Source organism: Mytilus trossulus, chromosome 4 (assembly GCF_036588685.1).
Source record: "Mytilus trossulus isolate FHL-02 chromosome 4, PNRI_Mtr1.1.1.hap1, whole genome shotgun sequence".
NCBI lineage: Eukaryota > Metazoa > Mollusca > Bivalvia > Mytilida > Mytilidae > Mytilus > Mytilus trossulus.
In genome coordinates, this window is record NC_086376.1 from 4,258,089 (window position 1) to 4,264,524 (window position 6,436).

Below are 6,436 nucleotides of genomic sequence, written 5' to 3' on the forward strand. Positions count from 1 at the left end.
TTGGTCCAGTAGTTTCAGAGGAGATTTGTTAAATTGTTTACGACGACAGACGACGGACGGACGGATGGCATAGGCTCACACGGGGCCCTTCGGGCCTGTGTGAGCTAATAAATATAATTATTCCATATTTGTATTATATTAGTAGGTTTCTCTATATGAATTGGATTTTTAAAAAAAAGCCTATTCACCTGAGAAAGTGTTATTCACCGCACTAAACGTCACGCGCTTTTCATGCAACGTTATGGTAAAATGTATCATGTACAATTTGTTTTGGTATATGTTCGACATTTAATACATTTCCTTCTCTAGGAATATGGAATAAAAAAATTACTGTCTTTTGTTTCGGTAAATATGGGGTTTAATTGACTTTTGAAAAACATGAGACTGTCATCAAAGTGAGAGGGTTAGCGCTATAAAACCAGGTTTAATCCACCATTTTCTACATATAAAAATGCCTGTACCAAGTCAGGAATATGACAGTTCTTGTCCATTCGTTTTTGATGCGTTTTGTTATTTGATTTTTCCATGTGATTATGGATTTTCCGAATTGATTTTCCTCTAAGTTCAGTATTTTTGTGATTTGACTTTTTAAAATGATGCGCGAACCAAACAGACATAATAAATAAGATAGACAAAATATGAGTACAGCAGTCATCACCATGTAACAATTATATAGAAGAAACAATTTAACAGAACACACAAACATCTATCTACAAACACATTCATTGATTCGCGTGTCTGACGTCAGAAAATTATACACGTCACATATATTAGTCGTTCAATGTACATACAGAAATTTAAAATTTCACATAGGCAATGTTAGCAAAAAATCAAAAGTAAGTAAGAATTAACCTCAGAAATAGACACAGATTTTAAATAGTCCAAACGTGATATAGAATTTATAAGAATCCACAAATAGTTCATTCCACTACGCGATTAAATAATTTTGACGTTTTGGTTCAACGTATTTAGTCATTCATAATAGAAATATATCATAATGACATAACATAGAACAATATCATACTGACGGGATCTTTTTTAAGTACTGAGTCACGTTATAAGAATCAAAGTATACAAAAAATCGCATATACAAAACCCACCTGCAAAAAATGAAAGAAAATACAAACACATTGACGGGATATTTAAGTACCGAGCCACGTCAAATGGATATCACATAAAACAATCCAAACAGTAACAGCTAAATGTTCACTAAACATCCCAAAAATATCAAACGAAATTTGATTGGACAACAAAAATTGTTTTAGATACTCTGAATGGCAATCTTAATGAACATCTAAAAAGGATCCATTCTCAATTTTAATGACATCATAAAATAAACGCAGACGTCATGTCCTCGGAGTATCATATATCTTAAAACTAAACTCCAAAAAGAATGGAATAAATTATAAAGTAATGCCTTCATTGGATCTATCTATCAAAAATTTGTGTACTTCTTTCCAAATGAAATCAGGCACTTTTGTAGGAAGACGGATAGAGAAGCAACCAAATAGAAACATCGGGAAATATTTTCGCTGATCATTAGTGATTCAAAATTTTATATAACGATGCGAAAGTGACTTCCAGATAAATTCATTACAATGATGTGGTTTTTTTTTTAAATTCGAAACGTTTGTATGTCCGGTGTAACAGATTCTAAGCCTGGTATTCATGGTGAATTTTACAATCACAAGGTTGATGCCACTGTGTGTGGATGCATCGTTCCGACTGTTGTTACCAGCCCAATAGCACTCTGTGTTGATTGGTTTTTAAACATTGACATGTCTGTGTGGTGTAAATAATTCGCAACACGAGGTTTTGTTCCCATAGGTTGGAATAACGGAAGTTGTATATTTTTTGGATTATTTTAGTCTTTTGTAGACGAAGTGCGCGACTTTCGCATTAAAAAAAAAAGCCTGGTATTTATTATGAAGATTTATAGCATTATCAAAAGAATTGAAACATCAAAATAACGGATACCGATGTATGAACATGTAGCTGTTATTCACAAATACATCTTGCATGTATCACGTAGACAAGACTTGATGGGCGAAGGATGTGAAAATGTATAACGCAGTACAGCATTATCATATGAATCATATGATAATGGATACCAGATATCCGAAGCTTCATTCGTAGTTCTTACTGGACTAATCTAATGGTGCTTACAGGTGTTAACGAAATTGTGGAATGTGATAGGCACTCAAAGGGGATTTAAGTATTACATAAAATGAAAAACAGATTCTTACATAGTTACTTGTAAATATTGTATTTATTAAAATATTATTGTATTTTAATATAACTTGTGGATTATCGGATTTATCCAATCTTGATAGTTAAATTATCATTTTTTTAAGTCTACAGCGAGGCTCGAATAGAATTTCAAAATTGATAATTTAACTATCTCGAATGGATAAAACCGATAATTCACTGATAACAATGTAAGAATCTATATTTAAGAACACTGACATATTTTCAATATAACGTCCTCTCAGGTTTTGTTCGTTACCTTGGAGTGTCGTCTTCGTGAATCTACGAGATTTTAATATCGGTAAACTACTGTTGGCTTAGTTTATATTGCTCTTTGTCATATCGTTCACATAACATATCAGGAATGTAAGGACGAAAAGACTGAACAAATACATTCTCTGATCTGTTAAATGGACACATTTTTCCATAGTCTTTTGCTAGGGCCCAATTGAACATTTCATTCAGTGCATTTCCACTATCCCCTGTCTCACATACTTCTAAGAGGAACCGCTTAAGGGCATTCGATACAGTTTTGATACTGTATTTACAAGTTCGTGAAAATTTGCATATAGGCTATTTTTTACCCGATTAAATCAAATATGCAAAAAAAAAATACCTCCATGTGCTACTTTTTGAGTAAAATGAGGTCGAAGTTTTGTATATTTGCTCAAAATTCAGATTTGTGGCCGTAATTTCTTTTTCAAAAGAAAGACATAACTTTTTTGTTATAAAAGATAAACCCAAATTGTTTTTTGTTAAATAATCGGTAATTTCTGTATTTTATAAGTAATCTAAAAAAAAGTATGCATTTTATATTCAGAAATAACTCATATTTATCAAATGTTCATGAATTGAGAATAATACGTCATTTTTTGCTGCATGTTTATCAAAATAAAAAAAAATCCTCTATTTACAGTTTTATAAAATTTGGATCTCCCTGCAAAATGAAACAAATTGCTGTTTTAAAAAATAGGGGTCCATGAACTTGTTTTCAAATTAAATCAGTTTGAATGATAAAAATCAGTCGAAAAATGCATATTTTCCCGATATGTCACAGTTTGACGTCGCGAACATAACATTTTACGTTAGCAACGTCATTACCTCCCCTGTAACTGTATCGTATGCCCTTAAGAAGCAAAATCACAAAAAAATACTGAACTTAAATCGGAAAGTCCCTAGTAAAATGGCAAAATCAAAACCTCGAACACATTTAACGAATGGATAACAATTGTCAGTTAGCTCTTTTAAGTGGACATGAAATATCATTGATATGATCTTTTTTTGTACATTTACTATTAATAACCTATTGAATTTTTTTCGAAATAGTTAGGTATTTCTAACCCAGGACATAGATTGCGTGTGCAGTTTTTAAAACGTTTTGGTTTATAATGCTCTTCACATCTTTTTTTTTAATTGGGCCTTTTGACTGTTTTAGTTTTAATTAAGCGCAATAGCTGGCAAATTTTACGTATTAAGTCTGGAAGCAATGATAAGTTTTAGTATACTTTGTGCTAATATGATTGACTAATTGTTAGTAATACAATAGTGTTTTGCAGGTATTTTTTATATTGAAAACAATTCAAGTGGAACACATATCTATAGCTTCCTTACAATAAGACTTTTTTCATATACTTATAAAAATATTACAGATACTACTTTTTATTACAAGCCATTGTACAAAAAAAATGTGTGTTTCTGTGCAATTAAAACTAGTTAACAAAACTAAGGATTACTTTTGTACAAATTTATTTAATCCCGTTGACCAGTGTAAGCTATGTTTAATTGCTCCATCTAGCATCAACAATTATTATTAAATGCAATCATAATTAAACCAAAGTTCGGTAGTGATCCACCGTTCACATTTCTTTTTTCATACTGCTATTGATTTTTGGTTTCTAATTTTCATCGTTTTTAATAGCAGTATCCGATTCATCAGCCTTGTACTAACAATACATCATAAATGGCGATTTGGTCAAGGTCTTAGAGCTTTTCGATGAAGTTATATATTATTTACGCATATCGTATTTCTATTGCAGCTTAATGACTATAGATACAACCTTATAATGTATTACACCAGACGCTCGTTTCGTCTACGCGAGACTCAACATTGTCGCTAGTACATGTATCAAATCAATTGGAATATTAAATGAAATACGAAGTTCAATGCACTAAAAAGTTAAAAACCTAAAAAATCCCCAAAAAACTGACTTTTTGATAGTTTATATTGCTGCTTTGAAATAAATGCAGGAAGTGTGTAGTCCTTATTTGATAGGCATGACCAAATTAAAAATATAAATGGCTTATGAACATTTAAAGGGTATAATTAGTAAGTTGGTTATGAAGCCAAAATTTCATGGCAACTGAGGCAACTGACCCTTTACAGGATTGTCATTTGTTAGTCAAGTCTGTAATATTTTTTTAAATTGAAAAATGTAAGTCATATTAAATAGTGTCCTTCAGCATCAATAATGATTATTAAAGACAATTAAGGAATGACTGTAATATTTTTTTCTTAAACAACATAAAAAATGTGGTGCACACTGAATCGCGCACGCGTAGCGGTTTTTTTGACAGTGTGCACCACATTTGTTTAATGTTATTTCGAATAGGCTGACAAAATATTAGTTATTTCTTATATTTAATTCTAAATTCTAGTTTAAACCGGCGTAAATCATGAAAAAACGATGATGACGTCATGGTCACATGACAAAAATGTGTCATTGATATGATAAACAAAACGACGTCAGCCAATCAGAAGACGCGTTACATCCAAAATTAAATCAAATATATATAATTAGACTGAAGTTCGGTAGTGAATGATCATGAACAGTTTTTATTTCATATTGTTATGAAATTTGTTTCTAATTTTCATCGTTTTTAGTAACAGAATCCTTGAAACTAACAGTAAATCATAAATGTCCTATTTTAAAAGTCAATGTATTGGAGATTTATAAGGACACTATATATTATTTAAGCATCTTTTATTTCTGATACATTTAACAACTATACTGTGAAGATAAAAGCTTACAATTTATTACACAAGATACTCATCAGTGGAGCTAGTATCAAATAAGTTGGAATTTAGAAGCATATAAAAAGTTAACCTTAAAAATCTCGAAAACAGGCTTTCTTGCGGGTTAATCTCAAGTGGATGATGAAAGAAAACAGGAAAAGAATGGCCAAATATCATCATATGTCAACTTTGCCCGAAGGAATTAGAACCTTAAATTTAAAATAAGTAAATGTTACTCTTGTTTCTACCGAGGCACTGACTTTTGAAATGACGTTACGTGTAATGACTAACAGTCCACCGCCAGCGGTACCCAACCTGGTGTAAGTAAATGCAGTATTGTTCTAAGTACTAGTTTTTGTGAAATGTCCACTTATGCATAACTTCAATTCATTAAAATATATGGGGTATTTCAGTCCTGCTTTAATTCACGGATTGATGTTCATCCTCAAGGTACTGTTACTAAGACCGAGTTACTCCTGATGTATATGGACCTACCCATTTTTTTTTAATGGTTAGATCATTCTTTATAACCTATCAAGCTGAGCAAAAAAAGAAATGCTCTTTTGATGTATTTTGGTCTTCTTTTTTAGCCATGGTTTTGTCAGGTAATTTTATACTTTGAATGTCCCTTTGGTATCTTTTGCCCCTCTTTTAGTAACTGGGAGTATTTTTTATTTGTAATGGTGCTTCTCTGATAGATATGTAGAGTTCACCCCTCGCTACATTCTGTACATGTTTGTACCGCCACATTCTGTACATGTTTGTCCCTGTACTTTGTATTTATAATGGTGTTTCTCTGCCATTGTAATGATTTGTAGTCAACTTCTCACCACATTCTGTATTTCCTGTGTTATAATCCTGGTACAATGTACCTTTGATAACTTTCTTCAGTCAAAGCTTGTAATTTAGTGGTTGTAGTTTGTTACTGGTTATCACATTAGTTTTTCGTTTATTGTTTTGGTCATAAATCAGGATGTTTGTTTTCTTGTTTGAATTGTTAAACATTTGTTATTTCATGTCCTTTTATAGCTTGCTAATTCTTGAAGGCTTGACTGAGCCAATAGTTGTTAACTTCTGACTATTTGGTTTCTGGTGGGGGGGGGAGATTTATCTCATAGCAAACATACCACACCTTCAACTTGTATGAATTACAATGAAGTACAACATACTTGAAAA